The 14,746-nt window shown below is 46.8% G+C and overlaps 1 protein-coding gene across 4 annotated transcripts in view; it reads left to right on the forward strand.

Annotated features, from left to right (window-relative positions):
• Positions 1-12,498: 12,498 nt before the first annotated feature.
• The window catches only part of LOC145536439 (plastin-3-like), a 37,789-nt gene continuing 35,541 nt past the window's right edge, over positions 12,499-14,746 (forward strand). For 3 of the 4 annotated variants that reach the window (XM_081565815.1, XM_081565817.1, XM_081565819.1), the window contains exon 1: positions 12,957-13,125. The gene's annotated coding sequence lies outside the window, so the exon portion shown is untranslated. Of the gene's footprint in view, positions 12,763-12,956; positions 13,126-14,746 lie in introns of those variants that run through there. The other variant, XM_081565818.1, reaches the window with a different exon arrangement.

Consider the following 14,746-nt stretch of genomic DNA (forward strand, 5'->3'; position numbering starts at 1 on the left):
ATTGTGCCTATCTTTGCATGGAATATTCCCTTGGTATCTCTAATTTTCTTCAAGAGATCTCTAGTCTTTCCCATTCTACTCTTTTCCTCTATTTCTTTTCCTTCATCACTGAGGAGGCTTAAACTCTTTGCTCTTCTTTGGAAGTCTGCATTCAGATGGCTATATCTTTCCTTTTCTCCTTTGCCTTTCATTTCTATTATTTGCCCAGTTATTGGTAAGGCCTCCTCAGACAACCATTTTGCCTTTTTGCATTTCTTTCTCTTGGGGATGGTTTTGATCACGGCTTCCTGTGCACTATGACGAACCTCCGTCCATAGTCCTTCAGACACTCTCTCTATCAGATTTAATGCCTTGAATTTATCTGTCACTTCCACTATAAAATCCTAAGGGATTTGATGTAGGTCATACCTGAACCATCTCATGGTTTTCCCTACTTTCTTCAGCTTACGTCTGAATTTGGCAATCAGGAGTTGATGATCTGAGCCAGAGTCAGCTCTCAGTCTTCTTTTTGCTGACTGTATCCAGCTTCTCCATCTTCATCTGCAAGGAACATAATCGATCTGATTTTGGTATTGGCCATCTGGTGAGGTCCATGTGTAGTGTTGTTTCTGGTGTTGTTGGAAGAGGTTGTTTGCTATGACCAGTGTGTTCTCTTGGCAAAACTCTGTTAGCCTTTGCCCTGCTTTTCACTTTTTACTCCAAGGCCAAACTTGCCTGTTATGACAGGTATCTCTTGACTTCGTGCTTTTGCATTCCAGTCCCCTATGATGAACAGGACATCTTTTTTGGTTTTAGATCTAGAAGGTCTTGTAGCCCACCAAAGAACCATTCAACGTCAGCTTCTTCGGCATTATCATTGGGGCATAGACTTGGAGTACTGTGATATTGAATGGTTTCCTTTGGAAACGAACAGAGATCTTTTTCTCATTTTTGAGATTGCACCCATCCCATCGGAGGCAAGTAGCCTAACCTATCCGTGCTTCCGTATCTCAGCCGTGTGATCTTAGGCAGGTTGCCTGACCGTTCTCTGCTTTCACTTCTGAGCTCTATGATCCTAGGCAAGATGCCTGTATGTGCTGTTCTTTCATATTTCAGCCGTGTGAGCTTAGATAAGTTGCCAAAACTCTCTGTGCTTCTGCATGTGAGCTGTGTGATGTTAGGCAAGATTGCTAACCTCTCTCCTTCCACTTCTGAACTGTGTGAACTTAGGTAAGTTGTCTGATCTCTCTGTGTTTCCACTTCTGAGCTGTGTTCTTTGTCAAGTTGTCAGACCTCTCTGTGCTTATGTGCTTATGTCCTTATGAGCTATGTGACCCTAGGTAAGTTGCCCGACTTCACTGTTGTTCCGCATTGAAGCTCTGTGATTTTAGGCACGTTGCCTGACCTCTCTGTGCTTCTTCATATGAGCTGTGTGATCTTAGGCAAGTTGGCTGACCTCCCTGTGCTTCCACTTCTGACCCATGTGATCTCATCACCCGGCCTGACTTCTCTGGTCTTAACATTAAGAGCTGTGTGATCTTGAACAAGTTGTCTGACCTCTCTGTGCTTCCACGTCTGAGGTCTTTGATCTTAGGGAAGTTGCCTAAACTCTCTGTTGGCTTCCCTGTCTATCAACAACTCCCGGAGCTGGCTCAAACTCCTGTACATCGACTCGTTGGTGCCATCAACCTACTCATCCTCTGTCATCACCTTGGCCTCCTGCAAACAAACGTTCCCAGCATTCACGTCTTTTCCAATGAGTCAGTTCTTCACATCAGGTGGCCAACGTATTGGAGCTTCAGCTCCAGCATCAGTCCTTCAAATGAATATTCAGGACTGATTTCTTTTATGATGGACTGATTTCATGTCCTTGAACTCAAGAGACTGTCAAGAGTCTTCTCCAATATTCCAGTTCAAAAGCATCATTTCTTCAGTGCTCAGCTCTCTTTACTGTCCAACTCTCACATCCATACATGAGCACTGGAAAAACCACAGCTTTGACTAGAGGAAAGTTTGTCAGCAAAGTAATGTCTCTGCTTTTTTCATATGCTGTCTAGATTGGTCAGCGCTTTTCTTCCTGCACGAAGCATCTTTTAATTTCCTGGATGCAGTCTTGTTTCCTTTTATTTTATTTTATTTTTTTGTTAGGTTTTACGTGTGTGTGTAGGGGGCTTCACAGGTGGGGCTAGTGGTAAAAAAAAAAACCCACCTGCCAGTGCAGGAGACAAGAGATGTGGGTTCGATCCCTGGGTTGCAAAGATCCCCTGGAGGAGGGCATGACAACCCACTCCAGTATTCCTGCCTGGTGAATCCCTGGACAAAGGAGTCTGACAGGCTATGGTCCACAGAGTCTCAAAGAGCTGGTTGTGACTGAAACGACATAGTACGCACAAATGTGTGTATGTATAGCGAGAACACAATTAGATATACTCTTAACAAATTTCGGGGCTTCTCAGGTGGCTCAGTGGTAAAGAATCCACCTGCCGTTGCAGTATATGCGGGTTTGATCCCTGCACCAGGAAGATCTCCTGGAGGAGGAAATGGCCACCCATGTAAACTCTAGAGCCTGGAAATTTTCCAGCTAGCATTCTTGCCTGGAAAAATCCCATGGACAGAGGAGCCTGGCAAGCCACAATCCATAGGGTCACAAAGAGTCCAATACGACTAAACAAGCAACAGATTTTGAATAATACTTTAAAAATCTTCCTTCATTGTGCATTTAATATCTGAAAGCTCTGTATTGATGTCCCCTATGGCATTACTGAAATTGGTAATTAGTGTCACTACTTGCTTTTTCTCTCTCTTTTTTTAATCAACCTGGTTGAAAGTTTATTATTTTGTTAATCTATTCAAGGTATCAACAATTGGTTTCATGGAGTTTTCTGGTACTACTGATTTTCGGGTTTCTATTTAATTGATTTCTGTTCAGATGTTTGTTAATCTTTTTTTTTTTTTTTTTGCTGGTTGTGGATTAAATTTTATTGTACTTTTCTAGCTTCTTCAGTAAGAAGGTTATTGGTCTTTGAACGATCATTGGCCTTTTTCCTTTTCTAATACAACGATTTAATGCTATAAATTTCCCTCTTTGAAGATTTGGTGTCACCTCATAAATTTTGATCTGTTGTATTTCCTATTTCTCCTTTGATCTTGGCATTAATTTGAAGTGGTTTTAATTTATAAATAGTTTGTGATTTTCTAGCTATCTTTCCACAGCTAATTTCTACTTTAATTCTCCTGTGGTCAGGGAATATACTTTGTATGATTTCAGTCCTTTTGAACTCATGACGTTTTTAAAATCGCATATCTCATGAACTTCCATATTCACTTTAGAAGAATATGTATTTGGTTGCTGTTGTTCTGTTGGTCTTTCCAGGTGGTGCAGTGGTAAAGAATCTGCATGCCAACGCAGGAGAGGCAAGAGACGCAGGTTCAGTCTCTGGGTCCGGAAGATCCCCTGGAGTAAGAAACGGCAACCCACGCCAGTATTTTTCCCTGGAAAATTCCACGGACAGAGAAGCCTGACAAGCCACGATCCATAGGGTCACAAAGAGTCCAATACGACTAACCATGCAACAGGCTACAGTCCGTGGGGTCTTAATGAGTTGGACACAAACGAGTGACTGAGCACATTCTATAAATATCAATTAGGTCAAGCTGGTTCATAGTATTATTCAAGTCTTCTATATATTTTCTCATTTTTTTGCTCTCTTATTGTATTAACGACTGGGAGTGAAAAGTTAAAGTTTCCAGCTGCAACTGTGGATTTGTCTGTTTCTCCTTTCCATTCTATCAGCTTTTGGCTCCTATATTTTTAAAATAGCCTACACATTCATGATTGTTACGTCTTCTCAATGAACTGAATTCTCTATCATTATGCACTGTCCTTTATCTTCAGTAAAAGTCCTCATTCTGAAGTATAGCTTAATGGGATTAATTCAGCCTCTCCAGCTTTGATTTGATTTGGAATTTGAAGGTGTAAGTATTTCCACCCATTTAATTTTAAATTATTAACTTTTTTAGGGTGAGATCATTTTTGACCATACATAATGTGATCTGACCAACTAGGTCTTTAAGTATTTATCTGGCTTCATGGGCCTTCGCTGCTGCGTGCAGGCTTCTCTCTAGTTGCAGTGTATGGGCTTCTCTTGTTGCAGCACAAGGGCTTCGTTGCCTCGAGACATGTGGGATCTTTGCTCCTAGACCAGGGATCACACCTGTGTCACCTGCATTGGAAAGCAGATCCTTAACCACTGGACCACCAGAGGAGTCCCCCAAAGTAGGTCTTTTAGTTGACATGTGTAGGCAAGTTACAATTAGTGTGTACACAGTTCAGTTTTAAATCTCCCATCTGGATATGCTTTTCTTTATATCACATATGTTCTTTCAGTGACCAGTTGTCCATTTCTTCTCTTCGTTTAGATGGTTGTTTTCTTTAATTAGTCCATTCTATTGCCTCTATTGGCTTTCTAGCTATACATCTTATGAAAAATCTTTCTAGGGAATTCCCTGGCACTCCAAGGATTAGCTCTTGGTGCTTTCACTGCCATGGCTCCAGGTCCAGTCCTTGGTTAGGGAACTAAGATCCCACGAGCTGAGTGCACAGCCAAAATAATCTTTCTAGCGGTGGCTCTAGAGTTTACAATATGCATTTTATACTTCTTCCAATAAGCCCTCAATTAATACTATACCCAGTTCCTATCGAAGAACCTTAAAACTGTGTGTTTCCCTTTCCTTCCTGCTATTCTTTTCTTACATTTTATTTTTGCATATGTAACAAACACCACGGTACACTTAATATTTTTGCTTTCAATGATTATCATATGAGATTAACTACTTTTAAAATGTATATTTATAAAAAGTATTACTATTTCCAGTATGAGTCAATTCTTTGTACAGACCCACATGTTTTTCTATCCTTTTCCTTCTTCCTTAAGAACTTCATTAAAAGACTTTGTATGGCAGATCTGTTAGCAATGAATATTCTTAGATTTTTAGTTTGATAGTCATTGGTTTAAATATTTCCACTTCATCTTCACGTTTCAAACAGCATTTGCACTGATTAGACAATTCTGGGTGGTATAAATTCTGATGAGAATTCTGCTTTCTCAAATTTGTTCCTGTGTATGAAACGTGTCTTTTTGTTTCTCTTTCTGCCACTGCTGATGTCACATCAGAGTCGCTGCTGATGTTTGAGTCAATCTTTTCAGTAGTTGAGCTGGCCTTCAGTTGTTTTCTGTCTATAGACATTTTCGATGCAATACAGTTTTTTACTATACTCTAGACATGGAGAATTGTACCTTGTTGAGTTCTGGATTTTATGATAATAGTAATAGCAATAATAATAATTCCTTTCAGTAGTTTTGAGACCGAGCCTGTGATGCATTTCAGATGCTTAGAAGGAGATTTATCCTTTTCAGGCTTGCTTTCAATCATTGTTAGATTGGACCAGAGCAGTCACTAATCTAGGGCTAATTTGCCCCGCTACTGAGGTAATATCTTGCTGAGTAATGTGCAAGATACCTGCATATTATGAGTGTTTTCTTCCCTCTGGCAGGTAAGAAGAAGAACTATCTCCATCCCTCTGTGAACTCTGAGATCGCTCCACCCACTCCTTTTCGGTGGTTCTTTTCGTGGCCTTAGGTGCATTCTTCACACATATGAGCTGATCGGAATGGAGCAGGGGGCTCCCAGGGAACCCTGTACAAATATCGGTAGCGCTCGCTCCTGTTCTCTCTCTCTCTCTGCAGTCCTCCCTGCTAGGTGCAGCTCCCCTTTCTCTTGTCCTGTGTTCCAGGATTTCTAGCTGTGTTGGCCTCCCTGAATGCTGTACTCTGTTTCGTCAGATCTGGCAGAGTGCTGGCCTCTGGGTGGGTTCCCTCTTCCTGCACTAATGCTTGGAAACTTCTTCAGGAAGTAAGCCAGGGAAAATTGTAGTTCTCACCTCGTTTTCCCCCTTCTCTCAGGCATCAGCATCTTGCAGGTTCTACTATGTATGAGAACCATCACAAAATTTCAGTTACTTAAAGTGGGAGGATAAATACAAGCCTGTTAACTCCTCATGGGCTGAACCAATTCCTAAGTCAGTCTTGTTGTTTTCTAAAATGTATTTATTTATTTTAATTGGATAATTGTTTTTTTAAAAAGTTTATCTTTAATTGATGTCTTTACAATTTACATTTCTGTATCTATTTTGTAAAAGACATAATTTATTAGCACAATAGTAAACCTGTACCATAAATAGAGTGTCTGTGCACCGCAAGGAAAGATCCGCAACTCAATTTGGGGTGCACGGACTCGCTAGCTGTGCCACAGGCTCAGTGGTTGGAGCGAATTCGCATGCCCTGCACTGCAACGTGAATTCTTAACCATAGGATTACCAGGGAAGTCCCCTCAAGTCCATCTTAGTTAGTTATTGAATTCTGGGTTGAGAGGGTCAGTTATCTTTCCTTATGACGTGTCTGTGTTTGTGTGTTCTGCGATGAAATGGTTGAGGGAAACTCCCAAGGAGTTGACATGAGTGCAAAGACGTAACAACTTTGATGCAGTCCTGAAAATTACCTCTATTTATGATGCGGCGGAGGCTGTCACGAGGGTCTGGAGTCTGCACCAACCCCATCTTCTCTATTGTACCTACACCAGAAGCGGATCAGCAGGGAACATTTACCGTGGCCATGTGCTGCTCTTCCCTACCCTCACATGAGCTGGGTTCCCTTATGCACACTAACTGCCTGGCCCTGGGCCATGTAAGTTTGAGAACCCTGTTCCTGGACATCTTCCAGAGGCCCTCACATACAAATGCTCTGTGCTACAGGTATTGTTTTCATCATATGACCTTGCTTTATATATTAATAGTTACTCAAATATTATCTGAGTACGGGGCTGGTGAGATTCCATTAGTATATCAGTACATGGACTACACAGGTCATCTCACTCCACGTTCTCTGCTCCCAGGACCTACCACTGGGGTTAGTTATCACTGCCTCCTTGTTCCTTTCAAACAGGTTTCTCTGTATTTAAACCACACACACACACACGGCTTTCACAAACACACACACACACACACACACAGGGCTTCCCTGGTAGCTCGGCTGGTAAAGAACCAGCCTGCAATGTAGGAGACCCCGGTTCGGACCTGGGTCAGGAAGAACCCTGAGAAGCAATAGGCTACCGACTCTGGTATTCTTGGGTTTCCCTGGTGGCTCAGATGCTAAAGAATTCACCTGCAATGCAGGAGACCTGAGCTTGGTCCCAGTGTTGGGAAGATCCCCTGGAGGGGGGCATGGCAACCCACTCCAGTATTCTTGCCTGAAGAATCCCCATGGACAGAGGAGCCTGGAGGGTTACAGTCCATGGGGTCGCAAAGAGGCAGACATGACTGAGCGACTAAGCACAGCAGAGCACACACACAGACAAATACACACACAGAGCAGGCCCCACTATGAGCATCTCCCATTTGCTTCCCCTCCCCACAACTATTAACAGCATCTCCTGAAGCAGTTCCATAGGATCAGTACACACTGGTCCCCTCATTGTGTTCCACGGCCAGTGCGTGCTGCATGCTCTACCATGAACCCCTCACCGTTAGTTTACCATCCAAAGATCATTGACAATTAATGGACATAAAGAGGTTTTGCACAATTATTTGCTACCACCTTCCTTCTACACACAGGTCTACGAATGTGGGTGTGTTGATTATACATTTTTAAAGTGGAGCTGCTGGATCAAGACTCAGTCGGTCACCAATCACCCAATGAGCACCTACTATGTGCTGGGCACTGGGGTGACTGACAAAACTGGACAGAAAATATCCTTCCTTCAGGGACAGGACAAGGATTTTGAAAGGAGTGTTCACTTTGATAGATGCTGCCACAGCGCTGTCCAATCTACAGTGCAGGAGAAGTCAAGCTTGCTTCCTACCTCCTCACATCATTCTCAGGGCGGACAGAGGGGAATCCCCTTTCTCAGATGTCCAGGAGGCCACTCCAACCCCCATTTTGCCCACGCCCGTCCCCTGCACATTAGCATACACAGGCAGCAGTTTTTGGTTGTGGGGCTTGGAAGGCAAGGAATACTAGACCACTCTGCACAGCCCACGTGGAAAACGCAGGTTCAGGCTCTCGCGGGGTACAGCGACAGAGACCCCAGATCAGACCAGGGCTCACACAGGCACTGAGGCTGATGAGCAAGAGCTTGCAGTGGGGGCCTGGGGCCTGAGCACCGAAGGGCCAGTGGAACCCAGTTTCCAGGAGTGTTTGCTGCCCAGTCAACAGGCTGGAGAGGCTTCCCCAGTCAGTGGCTGCTTTAGCGAGGTCACTCTAGGAGTCAGCAGGCATCCTTGGGCGGGGCTCTGAGTTTCAGGTAATCATCCTTCTGAGTTGCAGTGTCCTAAGCACTTCTAAGGTGCCATCTCACTTCTTCTTCACTAGGTCCCTTGAAGAAAACCCTGTCACACCTGTGGGACCTTGAGTCTGGCTCTTTCTCTCACAGACCCTCACCCTTTCCCACCAGCCCTGAGGGAAGTGCCCTGGACTCCTGGTCTGGGTCTGGATATTCGCTGGATCTTGGAGAGATTTTCCGTTCCTCCCTCAGCAGGAATTTGTGACAGACCCCTGTGTGTGGGCAGGAGAGAGGTGTCCTGAAGAATGCAGGGAGTAGACAGGGTCCTCACGGGATCCTCTGAGGAAGGGGGGTGCCAGCTGAGAGGCCACAAATGGAGTGAGGGTGTCAATGAGGCCCTGGGAGTCGGGCTGGGGGAGGGGCTAAAGAGGCCCCTGAGGTGGGAGGGGAGGCCTCTTGGAAGATGAGGGGAGGGGTGGGAATTTGCGGAGAGAGAGGAGTTGTGGCAGCTGTCACCAGGAGAGGGACTCTGGAAGATGACAGATGATTAGAGGGATGTAAGGGAGTTGTCATAGGCACAGTGAGGGGAAACCCTCTCCGATCTCCAGAATTCAGTAGCCCACAGTGGGTGCTGAGAGAGACGACCAAGTCCCCGGGGCTTCTTCTCTGGATCTGGGATTCACTCTGAACCTCCCATGGGGCAGGATACAAAGTTACCATGACCAGAGGTGACCGGTGATGGGGGGAGGGTTAGGGCCTAAGTCAGGGACCCAGACATGGGAAATCAGTTTCAGAACCCCTCAGCTCTAAGGCACACCACACCCCTGGAGTGAAACTGCCTTCCTCAGAATGACATGCTGGTGAATGCAGACTGCAGGGGTTGCAAGACTTGCGGCCTCTCTCCCTTGGTGTTGACTTAACAGAGTCTCAGTGCCACTGCCCACACGGAAGTCCAGAGGGAAAGAATTGGGGCTCTGTGTCCCAGGGTGCAGCCTGTCGGCCCTGTGCGGAGGGGTGTGACGCCTCCGAGCTAAAGGGGAGCTGTTAGCTTGAGTAGTGTCTACTTAGAGAAAAACATACGGTGGAAGTGTTGGGAGTCTAAGTTGGATTCAGGGTCTTCTGGGGACTAGAACCCAGGACACAGCTACTCTGTTAGCTCTGAGGAACCTGCTCTGAGGAGGTAGCAGAGAAGTCAGTATGATTTTGGCTAGGAAATACATTCAGTCAAGTATGGATATTGGTGAAAGATTACTGTGAAACACAGAGATCAGATATCACAAGTTACCGCTTTTCATGCTTTTCTGTGTTTGGGAAGATGCAAGAATCTGGCGTCACTGAACCTTTTCCTGAGGTATCCGTGCAACGAAATAAAGGCCAGCTGGTCCAAAGCATAGTGTGCCTCATCCTGTTTTTCACTCTGAATTCCTTCAGGATGCAGTGTCATTCAGCAACCACAGAGGTTACAACCTCACCCGATAGAACTGGCTGTGAGCAACGCTGTTTGTCTTAGGGATCCTAACTCATCTGAGGCCACAGTGGGAATTTCTGAGCTGGTTAGGGTCTGTGTCCTCAGGTGTGACATATTTGAGCTGCTTGGTATTGGTGTCCAGGATGAGCAGGCTCGGAACTATTTGTGGATCTCTGTCCCAGGTATGGAGTCTCTGAACTATGGGGAGGAGGGGTGGTCTTTGTCCAGAGGGATGGGCCTCTGAGCTGTTCATGTATCTGCAAATGAGAGTGTTCTTGAGATGAAGGCTGGATAGACCCCACTCTCACGGGTCTAGAAGTAGACCTGTGATTTCACATTTGCTATGATTTCTACCATGCCTGCCTACAGAGATGAAAGCTTGGGGCCCCATCCTCAGGGAGAGTAAGTGATGTGCAGTTCACAGGAGCCCATGGAAATAACTCTGATAAGAACAAAACTTTCTGACATGATGACCACCCTTGATAGGGGCCCTGTGACCAAATCTGTGTTCACACACTCACTCATTCAATCTGCCCAACCCACAACAAGGAGGGCACTGTTTGTAGATGGGAGCCCAATCCAAAGCCCAGTGCAGATGGAAAGTCTCAGCACCGGAGGAGGGGAGAAACTGGATGTAAGCCTGGGTTCCTTGGAGGAGGCAGGGAAGACTCAGCACAACCCTGGCCAGGTAGTGAGGGAGGGGGGCATTTGCACAGGGCCGCAAGGACCCTGTGACTGACGCACTGTCAGGATATTTCTCTGTGTCTCCCCATCACACACTCAGCTGGTTACCGGATATATGGAATGCAACCTTCTCATCCCCTGGGAGGTGGTGCTGAAAATTACAGAGGTGAGGCTCCAAGCAGGTGGGGAGAAACTTCACACTCAGCAATTTTCATGAGGCTCCACCACAAATGCAGAGACCCCTGCCTCTCTTTCCCCCATTAAAGCATTCATTGGCACTGAGGTCAGCAGGAGTGTAGTCTGGACAGAAGAGGTTGTGAGGGACCCTGTGTACAGCATGAGCCTCCCCATGACTGGAACATGTCCTTGTCTTGATGGGCAGAGGCCCCTGATGTGTGTCAAGGGAGCATGACCGATGCCCTGGCCATGGGTAACTCAATCACTCCCTAGAGGCAGTCCCCGAGGAGGGGCCTCTTTTCTCCTGTAGAGACAGGTACATCATCCAGTAGCAGGGCTGGGCACCCATAGGTGGCTGCTAACTAAGTGGGGACACTTTGCTTCCAGAAAGAGTCTCTCTGCTCCTATCTAATGCTCTAGCTTTGTCTTTCTCCCTGACAACTCCGTGCCTGTTACATCGTCCCTCTTTGCCTCTGTAAGACTGAATGTGACCTCACTCACACCACGAGGGTCCTTGTTCTGGCTCTCCTGAGGGTATCATCCATTGACATGGATGTTCACTGGGAGCAGTAGGGGGCATTCCCCTTGAGAGTGGGGATTCGAGGAAAGGCACGTTCAGCTTCAGAGGGCCTGTGGTTTTCTTGGGGGTAAACCAGGCGTTCCTCAACAATCATTGTCTGACCTGGGCCTCTGAAGGAAGCATGGGGGCTTCTCTTGTAGGAACCCTCCTGGGGCTCAAGTCAAAGTCCTCCCCATGGCCAGTACGCCCTATGGGACCTGCCCCTCGTTACCTCTCTCATCCAATCTCCTGGCTCTGCCTCCATCACGCTGTGACAGTCACATCAGCCTCCTCACTGTTTTCACACACACGACACTGAGTTCCACTCCCCACTTTTTCCACTGGCCATTATCTCTGTCTGGGGTACTCTTCTCCCAGAGAGGCATCTCTTCTAGGCTTTTGCTCAAAAGTCACAATCTTAGAAAGAACTTCCGTGACCACTCTTTCTAGACATGATCCCCTCTCTCTATTTCACTATCCCGATTTAATTTTAATCACGGCAGTTACAAACGCCTGAAAAATTACTTAGAGTTTGGGGGTGTATGATCCCAACAGAATGTACATTCCATGAGGGCAAGGTTGATTTTCTCCTTCCTAACACTCATAGTTGTGCTTCACACATACATGTGCTTCACACATGACTGAATGACAGAATGAATAAATTTAAACTCGTTGAGAGAGGCACAGCTAGACAGGCTGAGGATTCTGCTAGGGAACATATTCAGGGATGACAAGATGATGACAAAGCTGTGGTCTTTATCTCACCTACATGGTGTCCTTGGGTCCCCTTGGAGATGACCCCTTTTCTAACAGAATGGAAAGTCCTGTTGTCCTTTCACATATCACTCGCAGTCAGCGACAGAGGCCGTCCCCACGCCAGGCCTTCGGATTCCATTCTCAGTAGCTTTATCTCTTCTGCCAGTTGGGGGACTGTGGCCGCCTTTCCCCATGAGACCTATTCTGTGTTAAGCAGGAAAGCACAAACAAGCACCAATGCCAATGCTCAGCACAGAGAAAATTCTTTGAATGCTTCCTGTTACAATAGTGGCCACCACAGAGGAGTAATCTTCAGTTTATGAAGACTTTTTTCCGAGTCCAAGAGTGTGGCAATCTGTGGGGTTTTCCTCCTGACTTTGTCTTTCCACCCTTTGCATTATCATCCTGGGAAGGTTGGGGAATCTACGTCTGTTGTTCCCCAATCTCACCACCAAGAGGCGCTCGAGATGAAACAGTTTTGTCCTGGGATGTACCGCTGAGGGGTAGCGGTAGGACCACCCACTCTGGAAGGTACCATTGGGAGAGTGCGTGTGACAACACAGAGGGTCCCCTGACACCGCGTCGGGCATCGACCACAGTTCCCAGCGGAGGCACTCATGGCGCCACTGGGTCCAACCGCATTCGCTCCACTCCGCCTTCCCGCCGCATTTGAATTTGAGTGGACACTGATATTAAGCCGCAACTTTCTTTGTCTCTTTTCCAACTCCACCCCTTCGTTTTGACATGGTCACATCCAAGGTGGGGATGGCTCCAGAGCGAGAGATTGGCTGCCGCTTTGGGGGTAAGGCGACCGGGAGATGGCCGGAATTAGTTCTTCCGGAGCGCGAGTATACGCGGAAGTCCGGCTACTCCCGCCCTCCTTTTTCTCCTGCTCAGTTCCCATTGGCTGCCTGTCTTAGACAGGCACTGAGGTCGCGGAGCTGGACCTCTGGGCGCGAGGCGTGCGTATACCAGTGCGCCTGCGTTCGTTTGCCCGGCTTTTCAGAGTGTGCCATGTTTTCTCCGAGTTTTACCGCTTTTCCCGAAGGGGTTGAATGGCTGCCTTGGTTACTGGCGAGGTTCGGCACAGTCAGTGGCTGTGCAGGGCGACCGTGTTTCAGTCTTACTGAGCTCTCCCTCAGTCTGGATCAGATGGCAACGCGCGGTAAGTCGCACAGATGCATGCAATTCATGACCAGGGAGAGGTCTCAGGGCTTGTTTCGTGTCTCTCCCTGGAGAGTAACCTGGGTCAGGGAGCTTGGGGTTGTGTATGGCTACGTGTGACATCACAGATGCTGTTTTGGGTACGCTTGATCTCTCTGAGCCATTGGCCAGGATTGTGGGTGATGGGGTATTTGATCGGAGTGGATTTTGAGAGCCATAGTCCAAAGCCTCTAGGATGTGTGTGCCTGTGTGCCGGGATGTGCATTTTTGGAGCTTTGGGGCACTTGAGTCCCTGGGTGTGAGATCTCTGTGTAGGCGTCTGCGCCCCAGAATGTGAGATCTCTGAGCTTTTGATTCTGGGTCCCAAGTTGTGCTGTCTCTGAGCTGCTTTGAGGAGGGGTTTGTCTTAAGGTGGAAACTCTCAGCTGCTTGGGGTCTGCGCACAGGGTGCAGGTTTTCCATTTGTCTGGGAACTTTATCTGCAGGTTGTATGATGTTCTTGAGTTACTCAAGGTTATGTCTTTCTGCTTAGCGGTTTCTGTATTAACTTAGTAAGTGTCCGGAGTGGTTCGGAAGTCAGTCTCCGTGATGTGAAGTATCTGTGCGATTCTCATTTGTTTCTGTCTTGACGACCTTGGTCTGTTTGGAGGCTCTTTGTCGCAGTGTGTTTGGTCTCTGTCGTATTTGAGGGTCTGAGGCTCGAGTTGTGAGCTCTCTGTGCAGATACTCAGTGACCTTTTTTTGTGTGTCTGGGTATCTACCTGAGCTGTTTGGAGTCGTTGTGTTAGAAATAAAACCTCTTGAGTTCTTGGCTGTGAGGTCTCTGTCCAGGAGCTGAGGATTTGGAAGCTGGCAGATATGATTCCGAAGCCTGGAACCTGACATGCTGACTGTGTGTCATTGAGCGTGTATGATAATTAATTCAGTGGGGCCAGTGTCGGTCTTGGAGGGTACCTGTGCATGTTAGCGATGTGTGTAAAGGGCCTGGCTCCCGACTGTCCTTCAGCAAATGTTTTCTGAGCACCTGCCATATACCAGAGCGCTATTCGAGGAGTTTGTAACAGGACAAAACGGACCAAGTCTCTCGTTTCAGAGACCTGGTAGTCAGTAAGTAAATCAAGGGTGGGTGGCAGGCACTATGAAGAAAGATAATACTAGATCAGGGGAAAGGGGGTGTGTGGGGTATGATGTTATTATTTTATTCAAGATAATGAGGGAAAATCTCCCTGAAAGATGGCAATTAAGCAGAGATGTGGAGGAAGTGAGGGAGCAGGCCATGGGCTTACCTAAGGGAAGAGCATTCCAGGCTGAAGGAGCAATAAACGCAACAGTCCTGGCAGGGAAATCTACTTGAGGTGCTTCTGAATGTCAAGGAGTCCCGTGATGCTCTGAGTTTGTCATGTTTCATTGGGTTTAGCACTCATTGCAAAGGGTCTGGTGCCGAAATCTCTGTTTCTCCCACAATTTGTGGTCATCCGCATTTCACAGATGAAGGACTCAAGGCTCCAACGTGTGCCCTGCACCTTCTCTCCTAGCTATACCTGAAATTAGGAGTGAAACCTTCTGGTCCATGATGAGACAGAAAGCTTGAGTATACCAGCTGCAGGGATGATAGCATCCAG

Source organism: Giraffa tippelskirchi, chromosome X (assembly GCF_054371585.1).
Source record: "Giraffa tippelskirchi isolate mGirTip1 chromosome X, T2T-mGirTip1v1.2.pri, whole genome shotgun sequence".
NCBI classification, from domain to species: Eukaryota; Metazoa; Chordata; class Mammalia; order Artiodactyla; family Giraffidae; genus Giraffa; species Giraffa tippelskirchi.